The following is a 12,765-nucleotide window of genomic DNA, read 5'->3' as shown; positions in this document are numbered from 1 at the left end:
TGTTAGAGAGCAGATAAAATAATGCAGGGTAAGGGGCAATCTTTTTTTTAAACCTAGGAACAGTTTTTTGAACTGATGAAGTTCTTCAGTTATTGTTCTATAAAAAGGTGTATTTTTGGTGTAGTCATGCTTACATTGTTGATAAAGGTCTCTGACTATTTCCACACAAAACATTTATTTTTCAAGTCATAGTTAAAAAGATTTTGTGAAATCTGCTCTTCCTTCAAGGAGCCCAGAGCAATGTACATGGTTATTTTTTATCCTCACAACAACCCTGTGAGGTAGGTTAGTCTGAGAGTTAAGTGACTGAGTTCCATGGCAGATTGGGGCTTTGAACCCGGACCGCTCCAGTCCTAGTCTAGCACTCTAACCACCGCACTACACTGGCCCTCGCTTGTGTTTTTTGGGGAAAATAAAAATAAATACAGAGATTCTATTGTAGCTAACCTCAAGTTCTGTTAATATGAGTTGCCTTTTTCTGCATTGACACTGACCTATCCTATGCCCATGAGCAATTAATTTTATTTCTGTTTTGTTTGGGTGGATCCCCTCCCATCGGAATCATTTCCATTTTCTGTTAACTTGTTAGGACAAAGATCATTATTGTATTTGTCTTATGCCTAGAAGTGCAATGTTCCTCAATGCATCAAGTTTGCATCTACATAGACAGTACATGCTACAGTCCAGGTAGCTGGTAACACAACAGAGAATTACAAGACAACTGGAGAATTTTAAAAGACTGTGAGCATTCTGATGCTATTAGCTAATAATAGTTACTCCAATGGAGAGCTGCACAAATTTGACCCTCCAGCTGTTGTTGGACTACAGCTCCCATCATGCCTCCGTATTGGCCACTATGGCTGGGAGTGATGTGGGGGCTGAGGTTCACAGCGCTGCTCTAATTCATCTCTCTGCTTCAAAGACAGTGAAACTCTTAAGCGCAGCAGTGTTGCTTTTTTAAAATAAAAAAGTAAAAGGCGGAGACTTTCTCCTCGCCCCCACTCACCCTCGCTGCAGCTGCCACCACCTACAGAGAGGGGTGGCAAATTTTGCCGCTCCTCAAATTTTGCCGCTGTAGGCAAATGCCTACTCTGCCTCTCCATTAATCTGCCACTGTATATAGGGTTCAGGATGGCAGCTACCCAGTGAATGAGGGCAAAAGGGAAAATAAAATAACCACCATTATAATAATGTTTCCCTTTTTTGTGGTACTCAGTGCAGTCATGCCTTTGTGCACTATGTCATTAGATATGCTTTCATATTGATGCTACATACCAGGGCACACATTTACATGTGTGTGATTGGTTCAGTCATTCGGCCTGAGGGATCTTGTCAAAAAAAGCATTCATGTCCCTTTCGTTTGCCTATTGCAAGAATTGTTCTTGTTGGCAGCAACAATTCCTAGTAGGAAATAATATCACCTGACATTACGCACACAAAATACCTGTTTTTCTGTCAGCTGATTTTACAGTCACATAAATGCTAAAACAAAAGCAGTGCAGAAAACCTCAAAAGTTAACTGAGGGAGGAGGAAAAGGGAAGAGAAGATGCATTATTTAAATTAATAATAGCTTGGTTTTGTTATTTCTCCCTCTTAGTCACAAAAGACAGAAGGATTCAATTTCTGATCTGGCTTAGAACAAGCCAGCATCTCTCATTATGTCCAAACTGAGAGATCTGGCTCATTCTAGTCAGAGTTTCAAAACAAACTACGATCTGAAGTTGGGATAGTCTTCCAGGCTCAGGTTTTGGTTTATTTTATTTTTATTTATACATTTTATATCCCGCTCTTCCTCCAAGGAGCCCAGAGCAGTGTACTACATACTTGAGTTTCTCCTCACAACAACCCTGTAAAGTGGGTTAGGCTGAGAGAGAAGTGACTGGGCCCAGAGTCGCCCAGCTAGTATCATGGCTGAATGGAGATTTGAACTCGGGTCTCCCCGGTCCTAGTCCAGCACTCTAACCACTACACCACGCTGGTGCAACCTTTGGTCAGGTTGGTATTAACATGGAGAGGGGAGAGCATGCTGCAGCTAGGGAACATCTCACAAACATAAGATGTAATCCACATTACCTATGAACGAGCGTATTGGAGGCGGACAGGGCATTTTCCCCCCTTGACAGTGCCTAAGGCTCTGTGGTCAAGAGTCATGTATGCTTTTGATTGGTTTGTCATAGTTCCTGGAAGGATAGGCTACTAGTTTCCCATCCTTGCACTTAATAAGACTGAAGGGGAAGGTGACCTGTCCTCTACCAGTTTCCCAGCTGGTGTTCCAAAGTATTTAACCACATAAGCTGCATGGCATTAATATACCTAAGTGGTAAAATGTGCATGAATTGGTCCAAAATTGAGTGGAGATACAATCACTACTCTAAGCAGCAGGTGCTCCACTTCTGACTGAGTAGGATTTCACCCTGCTGTTTCCTGTCATTGCAAGAGCAACAAGAGCAAAGTGCATGAAGAAATAGGAAATGTCATCATACAGTGTATTGGAAATTCAGTTTCCTCGTAGACGCAACTTAACCATATAAGATAAAGTCCTGAATTGACAGTTTTAGTTAAGATTTGTTGCCTAGGAATTACTCAGCTGAGAATTTCAAGGTTGATATTTAGCTAGGTCATGAACACTTGAGATAGCCTTGGGCAAATAAGTTGTCCTTGCTTTTCTAAAAAGAGGGTGGTGATGGTAACTGACTTCATGAGGTTTTGTTTTGCTGTTGGGCAGAAGAATAGAAGCAAGAAAGTAAAGCAATTTGTGTTCATAGATATAGGACTGCTTTTTAACACATATAACGAAGGATCACTTTTGCTCTGGGGTTTTAATACAGTTAAAGTTGAGCTGTAGCCCAAGTTGTTTCATAAACGGAAAAGTTTCTGTTCGCACAAAGGGGAGAGGAGATTTTGCGAGTTTCCTCAGTGGCCCATGCCCCACAAAACCACCTGTTCCTGAGCAGACCCTCTGGAACAGAAAGCTATGCAGTATGTGGAGGTGGGCGCAGCAGAAAAGGTGGAACTTGGTGGATCTCTTTCATTTGTGGAGAAACAAGCTAATATACAACCTGATGAAATTCCCACACATTTTATTTTGTTCAGGTTGCATATAACATGGAGAGAATATAACATTTTCCACACATATACAACCTGATGAAATTTCCACACATTTAGAATATTGAAAGCCAAAATAGAGAGTTAAGGGTGCACTAATGTGACCTCTTGCTTTGTTTTTATTTGTTTCAGTCATAGGATTGCATGGCACAATGTGGACTGCACACTCTTGTAGATACTCAGGAATATTACTCCACTTCTAGAATATTATTATTATTTCTTGTTTACACAGTCAGACAGGTGTAATTGACTGGTTTGTTTTATCCAGACATCGAGTCCTTCCCAAGGACCTGGGATGGCTGAATTTTATGGTCAGTGTTGTTGCTGCTGTTATAGATATCATCACAGAATATAGGCTGTTCCCAGTAAAGCTGCTTTTTGTAATTGGCTGATGGTGATTTCTGTGGCCCCAGTGGTGCTGAGGTGCTCTTCAAGGTCTTTTGGAACTGCACCCAGGGTGCCAATGACCACTGGGATAATTTTGGTCTTTTTCTGCCACAGCCTTTCAATTTGTAGATCTTTGTATTTTGTGATTTTTTCTATTTCTTTTTCTGCTGTTCTGCTATCCCCTGGTATTGCTATGTCGATTATTTTAACTTGTTGTTCTTTCTTCTTGACTACAGCTATATCTGGTGTATTGTGTGGCAGATGTTTGTCTGTTTGTAGTCGGAAGTCCCATAATATTTTTACATCTTCATTTTCTTCAGCTTTTTCAATTTGATGGTCCTACCAATTTTGGCTACAGGTAGCTTGTATTTTTTTCCTAGAATATTATTATTATTATTACATTTATATCCCGCTCCTCCTCCAAGGAGCCCAGAGCGGTGTACTACATACTTGAGTTTCTCTTTCACAACAACCCTGTGAAGTAGGTTAGGCTGAGAGAGAAGTGACTGGCCCAGAGTCACCCAGCTAGTTTCATGGCTGAATGGGGATTTGAACTCGGGTCTCCCTGGTCCTAGTCCAGCACTCTAACCACTACATCTGACAAAGACTTTGGGAACTAATTTTCAAATGACACAAACAAATGTTATGGCAACCATTCTGTGTGTTCCAATATTAAATTGCCCAGAAAATCTGGGCAGTTGTTGATGGCATCCAGTTTAATATTTGGTGGATTTTATAGAGAGCCAGTGTGGTGTAGTGGTTAGCATAGTGGTTAGTTGGAGGAAGAGCAGGATATAAATGTAATAATAATAATAATATAGATGAGGGGTGCAGAATCTACTTCCTATTGATAGCTTACTTGTTTTTCTCTTTCTAGCAGTGTTTATTTATAAAAACATTTTTATACCACCCCAAACCTACGTCTCTGGGCGGTTTACAACAGAATAAAAACAAGGTAAAACTTTTAAAAAGCTGTCAGAGATGGGGAGCCTCTTATTTCACTAGGGAGCGCATTCCAAAGCCTTGGGGCAGCAGCGGAGAAGGCCCGTCCCTGAGTGGCCACCAGACGAGACGGTGGCAGCTGCAGACTGACCTCTCCTGCAGATCTCAGTGGGCGGTGGGGTTCATGCCAAAGGCGGCGTTCCCTTAAATACCCAGGGCCCAAACTGTTTAGGGCTTTATAGGTTATAACCAGCACCTTGTATTTTGCCTGGAAACATATTGGCAGCCAGTGTAGCTCCTTCAATACAGGAGTTATATGGTCTCTCCGAGATGACCCAGAGACCAAGCTGGCTGCCACATTCTGGACTAGCTGTATAGTTTCCGGACTATGTATAAGGGCAGCCCCACATAGAGCACATTACAGTAATCCAGTCTGGAGATTACCAGCAGATGTAACACTGTCGGATTCAAGCCAAGTCTTTCTCCACTTGCTCTCCAGTTGTCTACCTCACCGCTTCAGCCCCCGTAGTTCTTCCATATACCAAGGGGCCAATTTTGAAGCAGGTCGGAGAGAACGCTTAGGAGCAATCATGTCTACTGCCCCAGTGAGTTTGCTGTTCCAATTCTCCACCAGGGCATCAACAGGATCACCAGCAGAGCCAACACTAAATCCCTCCAAGGCTTCTTGAAATCTTATTGGATCCAATAACCTTCTTGAGCGGATCATCCTAATAGGTCCCTCACCCCTCTGAAGGTGGGAAGTGATTGTGAGTCTGACCTTAACCAGATGGTGGTCTGTCCATGACAATGGGGAAATCACAGGATTCCCCACCCACGGAAAACTACCCTGATCAGAGTGAAAGACCAAATCAAGCGTGTGACCAGCAATGTGTGTTGGCCCCAAGACCACTTGAGATAGGCCCATAGTCATCATGGCCGCTATGAACTCCTGAGCTGCCCCAGACAAATCAGTCCCAAAGTGAACAGTGAAGTCCCCCAGCACCACAATCCTGGGGGACTCCAACACCAAGTCTGAGACCAAGTCCATCAGCTCAGTTAGGGACCCTGTTGAGCAATGGGGCGATCGGTACACCAACAGAAGTCCCAGTCTAACCCTGGTCCCCAGACTTAAGTACACACATTCGATATGGTCTGACACTCTAACAGGGATCCTGGTAAGGGAAAGGTTATTCTTATAGACCACAGCCACTCTACCTCCCTGCCCACAGTCCCTCACCCACTCCTCAACAGAATACCTGGAAGAAGAAGCTGGGACCACACTGGGCCCCCAGCCTTCCCCATCCAGGTCTCTGTAATACATACCAGGTCGGCACCTTCATCCAGAATCAAATCACGGATGGTTTCTGATTTGTTCTGGACTGACCTGGCATTACAGAGGAGCAAGGTGAGGTTCCAAGGATGATCGGCACTGCTCCCCAAGGCCAAAGAGCTGGCAGGACAGCCGGAAGAGGAAACAGCTATTAGATTTCCAAGTCCCCTTCCCCTGTAACAGCCCACTGACCTGCCAACGTTACTTCTTCTGTTCCCCACCACGACCGGAATGGCCGCCGCACAGTCAGTGGACACGCCCCCTGTCTCCCCATCTCCAGTTAATCCCAGACACATTCTAAGATTGTCTCACCCAGGACAAATTAAAACAGAAGCTCCGCTATTAAATGCCACCCCCCCCCCATACAAATACCTAGGCCAAGAGACCTGGCCCTTGCCTTCACTGTCCCCCAAAGTGGCTCCCCCAAAGGGGTGACCCCACCAGTGGCAGAAGCCTATATAGCCCTGAGCAGGCAGCTCTAGACAGATAGAATGCAGGTAACTGCCAAGTCACCCTCCCCCCCGGCCCCAATCCTGCAAGGCCTCACCTCAGCACAGCAGCCAGTCCTGGGAGCCAGGTAACAGGCAGGGGAGCAGCAGGACAAGCAAACAGGCAGGCACCCAGTCTCACACCCTGGGGTCTACCTGGGAGCACTGTTGTCTCTCCTTTTCTCTCTCCTGCAAGCTTCTGGGGGCTGAAGTCACTGGCAGAAGCCTATATAGCCCTGAGCAGGCAGCTCTAGGCAGCTGGAATGCAGGAAACTGCCAAGTCACCCTCCTCCCCGGCCCCAATCCTGCAAGGCCTCACCTCAGCACAGCAACCAGTCCTGGGAGCAGATGTTGTCTCTCCTCTTCTCTCTCCTGCAAGCTTCTCAGCTAAGCCTGTGATTATAGAAATGGCATTGTGTGGACAAAAAAGGCTTAGGAGAGAGGTCTGTGGCAAGGTAAGAGGCAGGTGCAGGGTGCAGCTAGGTAATGTTGTACCCTGGACCTAATTAGCCTATGCCCCCGCCCCCGCCCCCACCCCACCCCACCCCACCCCTGCAAAATAAGCATTCTCATTCTCTCTCTCTCACTCACTCATATATATATATTCCACCACAAACCCACAGCTCTGGGTAGAGTGCATTTAGAAGAAGAAAAAAGGGAAGTACAAAACCCCCAATTATCTTCTTGATCGTTTACCACAGACCCACAGATCTGGGCCAGAGTGCATTTGCCAAAGGAAAGGAAAAAAGACTATGCAAGCCCCATTAGATTCACACAGCTTCTTGGCCATTTGCAAACTATCTGGGACACAACATGTATCCCTTGCTGCACAGTTCAAACACAAAACCAACTTAGACACATAGTGCATTTGTAAGGAAAATGAATTAAAACAATAGCACATGGCCCTTGCTTCACAGTTCTAATGCAGACCTTTTGGATCACAAACCAACATGAGCATAATACATTTGAGAATATATATATTCAGATGTAACAGTTAGCTCCAGTTTCACAAGGTGTGAAGTACTCTATGGATAAAGAGGACTCTTTCTGTACTGCAGTAGGGAGACATTAATTAAAAAACACAGGACTGACCAACTTTCTTGAAATAAAAATACACACAGTTCTGCCACATTGGGTTACATGTGTGCCCAATTTCAAATCTCTAAACCCTGCATTCTGGAAATGTAAAGAGTTTGGCAAAAGTGAGTGGTGGTGGGGATGTTGCACTTTTTTATGAAGGCCAAGGGCAGAATCCTCCACATGGGGGTGGAATGATGGCCCAAGGGGGAGCTTCAGTTCCATAAGTTTTTGCAATTTTGTTTCAAGAAACAAGTCACTTATAGGACTTTGAAGTTTTTTAATTCAAAAAGTAATTAAAAATGAATGGATTGACCAATCATCTTCAAAATCAATACAAAGAGTTTTGATAACCTGTCCTACATCTTTGTCAAATTTAAGCACTCTAGGCAAAGCCATTCCAGAAATATAAAAGGGGTCCTCTTTTCCCTTGGGAAGCATCATGGGGCCTCTGGGAGCACATGGACCTTGGCCTAATGGTGCCCCACCACCACATACACATACACACGCAAGCTCTTCTATTAAAATCAGACCTCCAGCACTCTCTCTCTCTCTCTACGACTAGTGCATTTCCTTTTTAAATGCATAGAATTGCTGTTGTCATATCTAGTTGGGCTTCTGACACATTAAAGGAAAATGTCATCATTGTTGCAGTTAAAGATAGGAGATAGGGGTGTGCAGAACCAGTTCGAATTGAAACCTGTTTCAGTTCAAAATGGGCCAGTTTGACCGGTTTGAGCTTGAACCGGACTGGTCCCAGTTTGGATTGAACCAGTTCAACAGGTTTGGGTGGCTATGCTTGTAAAGGGAAATCAGGGAAGGATTCCCCTTTACAATAAAAGGGGATCCCTAACTGTAAGGGGTTTGAGGGACGGCAGGGAGGGCACCTCACCGCTGGTGGAGTGGTGGCAGAGGTGGCTCCTCAGCAGTAGTGGCCCCTTTAGGCCCTGCCAGTGTTCCCCCCCCACACACACTGTGGATGGCCCGATTCTGGCTGTGCATGTGCAGAGGTCATGCAAATAGTTTCTGTGCATGTGCAGAAGATGGAACTCCAGCCGGAAGATGGAGTGGAATGGAGCTGGAAGCTGGAGGATCGATGTTTGTTGTGAACACTGTGGCCTTTGATGACCCTCATTTCATTGAAGATGGCAGGGTGTAGTAGCAGTAGTAGCCCGTGCTACTAGGGGTGAGAGCTGGCAGGGCCTAGAGGGGCCACCCCCATGGATTTGCTGCTGCTAAGGAACCACTGCCACACCATTGGCTGTAAGGTGCCCTCTCGCCCGCCTCTCAAACTCCTTTAGAGTTAGGGATCCCTTTTGCTTGTAAAGGGAATCCTCAACGGATTCCTTATGTTCCTATGTTCCAGAGACAGTCGATCCGGGCCAAGCCAGTTTGACAGCACAAACCAAATCGCCTGTCAGTTCGTGGACCAGCGGTTCAGTTCTGTGCACACCCCTAATAGGAGATATCAAGAGATCCTTATGGGGCTATTAACTCATAAACATTAGTTTAGTGGGATCTTCTGCTTAAGACTAATTCATGTGTGGCACTGCATTGTGGAGTTGCAGGGCCCTCTTCCCAAGTCTGTTCTTACTTCCCCTTCTCTTTGTTTCAGTGACTCTCTGGTGTTGGAAGAGGGGCTGCAGCTTAGTGACAGAGCATGAGTCTGAGTCCCTCACTGAGTCCCCACAGATAGCAGCTATCAGCCCATAGAGAACAGTGGACTGACCTGGAATAGAGACATCTTCCTAAGATAGAAAACAGACTAAACAAATTGTAGTAGCATGATGGTATTGTGGAGCATATCCTTCACATAGTGGTAGCTTTCTCGCCTGTCTTTGAAGCCTAAAAGGTACGCAAGTTCTTTTTGAAGTTGGAATCTGACAGCCTCTTTAAATTCTTATCATATAGGGACCTCTTTGACTCCCTTGAACTGTTTTGTTCCTTAAGGAGCTTCTGCATGGGAACTTCTTCCACTGTTGGCTTTATAGCACTGGAGTGGGAGGATCGATGTTCGTTGTGAACACTGTGGCCTTTGATGACCCTCTTTTCATTGAAGATGGCAGGGAATAGTAGCAGAGCTAGTGCAGAGAGAGCACAGTTTCCATAGCCAAAGGAATGAGATCAGTACAAGAAACTGTCTTGTACTTATTATTGTTAGGAATGGTATTGTAACATTTTAAGAAATTTTACAATACAATACAATACTGTGGTGTCATGGGAAGAGTTTGTGAAGATGCATTTTTCCCCAAGTTTGTTCAGGATAAGCTTTCAAACCTATTTTAAAAGACAGATCAATAACTTATTTGTCTTTTGTATCTTCTATACTACTAATAATAATCTCTTTATTTCGGTCAGCGACCAGCATGAGATTAAAACAAATGTAGAAGAGAAGACAATCAAACTTCTACTACAAACAAACAATAAAACCAAATAAATTTTAAAATGTCCTCCTCAGCATAAATCAAGGTACTGAAAATACTACCAAAAATACATAATTAAAAATAAAAGGAGGCAGCAGTGTTTCATATTTATGAGACTATTACACACAAATCAAAACTCAAACAGTTGCCTTCTTGACTCCTAAATCTGAGAGGGGTTAAACAGTTCAGGAGCTTGGGAAAATTTTGTTATTAGATTTACTGATGATATACAGGTGATACCAATACCTGCATGCCCACCTGCAGTTAGCCACATTATAGCTACAAAGGTTGCTCTGGCCTTCAAACCATTACCTGTTTCCCCGTTATTAAGCTCTTATGCGAATGGAGGGCTGCACTACAAAATTTAGCTACCTGTCTGGTGGTACAGGAATTACTTCCTTCCAACAGCCTGCTAATCATCTGAGGAGAATCAAGACCTGGGCATTTAGCTATCAAAGGGTAAATGAGATCCCAACGCAGGTCTCAAAGAATGGATAACATTAAGAAATCCCAGAATACTTGATCTGGAAGGATTTGATAGAAGGTTTGGATGGCATTCATATCTGTGGTGTGATAAAACTAAAGTGCATAAAGATTTTTTTTAATCACTATGTGATAAGAAGTCTAATGAGAGTGTGGGTAAAATATAAAAAATGGTTGGAATTTAAAACTCCATTATGGCTATCTCCAATTGAAGCTTTAGTACGTAAAGAGATAAATATGCAACCACATTGGGGTACCTATAGGGAATTGTTATGTTTCCAAGAAAAGGGCTGTAAGTTAAAAAACCTAACTGAAGTACAAAATCTGGTTAGTAACTGGTTTCAGTACCATCAGTTAAATGAAATTTATAAGAAGGATCTTAAAGTTGGATTTGAGGATCAAATGTCGAGATTTGAGAAGGAGCTCTGTGAAAATGATGAAAAATTAGTTTCTAACACATGCGTAACAACGATCGGGCAAGGTGAGACAGTTGTCTAGGGGCCCCCCAGAGGCACCTCACGTGACTCCCCATTGCCCCCTGCCCAGCCCCAAGGCCCCTCAGCCACTTGCCCTGTTCGCCGTCTCTCCTGCTTGTTCTCCTGGCCGGCAATCGAGGCAGCAGACACACTGCAAAGAGCTCCTTTTCTCCCACTTCTCAGCTGATCGGTGGGTGGGCGGGGCTTCCACGGAGGCCTCCGTGTAGGCCTCTGTGAAGCCTGAACTCGAGTAGGGCCCAAGCAAGCCAGGAAGGAGGAGGCAGCCAGAGTGGCTACCACTGTTCTCTGCAGCAGAAGACCCCTTGCTGCCCTGCCCAACCCAGCCCAGCATTTGCCAGGTAGAGTGTGAACTCCTTTTTGTGGTTACCTCCCCCCCAATATATAGGGATCTGCTTGCCATAGGGCTTTGATATGGGGGGTGGGACTGAGAAGTCTCTGAATATTTATTTTAAAACAACTTGGAAAATTTGCTGGCTTAAAAAAAAACTATCTAAAAAGTCCCATAAGTGGCTTGTTTCATGGTAGAAAATTACAAAAACTATTGAAACAAACAGTATTATATTTATTTTATTCATTCATTCATTCATTTATAAATACACTTATGTTCAAGTTGTTTTGCAACCCAGAAGGTCTGAGTGAGAACTGTGAAGCATGTGTGGTGCTTTTATTTTATTTTTCTTGTGTGTGAACTGCTCTCCAATAACTTGCAGAGACTTCAGGGTAAATCTGGCCAACATGTGAATGCAGCACCTCCATTCCAGAGGAGAGGTGTCTTAAAGGGCTTTAAAAGCCCCATGTGAAAAATCTCCTGGAATCAAACTTGACTGAATTTGTTCAGAATTCTGGGAAAACAAACATAGGCTCACCCTGCATGGTTGAAAGTCTCCTTTGCTAATCTGCAGCGAGGGGGCCATTTTAATAATTTGTCTTTCTAGTGTGTTCTAGGCATTAAAAGTAGCACAGATGTATAGTACTCAATGTATATCTCTATATATTGTGACATGTGCGTGTGTGTATTCAGGGAAATATATTTCCAAGCAGCATACTTATTTTGAAATATCAGACTTAAATCCTTGGGGACCTGGGGTGTGCGGAGGCCCTGGACTTTGAGTGGGGGGGGGGCATTTTAAAATCTCATCTCTGGGCCCACTCCAACCTTGCTATGCCCCTGAAAGATGTATAAGCTGCTGCTTCTGGAGGAGACAAGAGATGAAGTGGTTAAAATGACTATGATAAAATGGGCTCAAGATCTGGGTCACAATATAGATATGGCAGCTTGGGAAAAATTATGGAAAATGGATTTAAAGTTTGCCGCATGTTATACCTTAAAAGAAAATTATTATAAGATGATGTACAGGTGGTATTTGACACCCAAAAAATTAGCATTAATGTATAAAAATGTTCCAAACAAATGCTGGAAATGTGGACACTGTGAAGGAACTTTTTTCATATGTGGTGGTCTTGCGGGAAGGCAAAGGCTTTCTGGGATATGATATATAATGAGTTGAAGAAAATTTTTTAAATGACATTTCCTAAGAAACCAGAATCCTTCCTGCTGGGAATAACGCAAGGAGAGTTTTCCAGAAGGAATTTAACAATTCTTATGTATGCAACCACAGCAGCTAGAATAGTATATGCGCAGAAATGGAAGAACAATGAAATGCCCTCAAAAGAAGATTGGCTGATAAAAACTTTGGAATATGCTGAGATGGCAAAACTTACAGTACTGATAAGGGATGAAAACCTGGAATGTTTTAAAGAAGATTGGAAACCATTCTTACTATACTTAAAGAACTATTTCTCTAATATTGATTTTTCAGCAGGGTTTGAAATTTAGTAATAATAGCAGGTTGAGTATAGTAAAATCGAGTTTGTAAGGTATAGGATATATGTTTTGAATTTTACTATAGCAATGGTTGAATTGTATAGTTAGTGATTCACAGATTGGCGAGTGGGAAGTCAACATTTGTTTAATTGGATGTAATGAGATTGTTAAGATATTGTAAAAACCAATAAAAATTTAAAAGCAAAA

At 43.4% G+C, this 12,765-nt stretch overlaps 1 protein-coding gene across 15 annotated transcripts in view; it reads left to right on the top strand.

Annotated features, from left to right (window-relative positions):
* Positions 1–12,765, top strand: part of NCKAP5 (NCK associated protein 5) — a 930,794-nt gene that overhangs the window by 259,538 nt on the left and 658,491 nt on the right. The window contains exon 1 of one of the 15 annotated variants that reach the window (XM_053253246.1): positions 10,978–11,071. The exons of the other annotated variants lie outside the window; for them this stretch is intronic. The gene's annotated coding sequence lies outside the window, so the exon portion shown is untranslated. Of the gene's footprint in view, positions 1–10,977; positions 11,072–12,765 lie in introns of those variants that run through there. 15 annotated transcript variants of the gene reach the window in all.

Source organism: Hemicordylus capensis, chromosome 1 (genome assembly GCF_027244095.1).
Source record: "Hemicordylus capensis ecotype Gifberg chromosome 1, rHemCap1.1.pri, whole genome shotgun sequence".
Taxonomy (NCBI): Eukaryota; Metazoa; Chordata; class Lepidosauria; order Squamata; family Cordylidae; genus Hemicordylus; species Hemicordylus capensis.
Note: the sequence above shows the minus strand (reverse complement) of the source record. Positions and strands in the feature narration are given on the sequence as shown.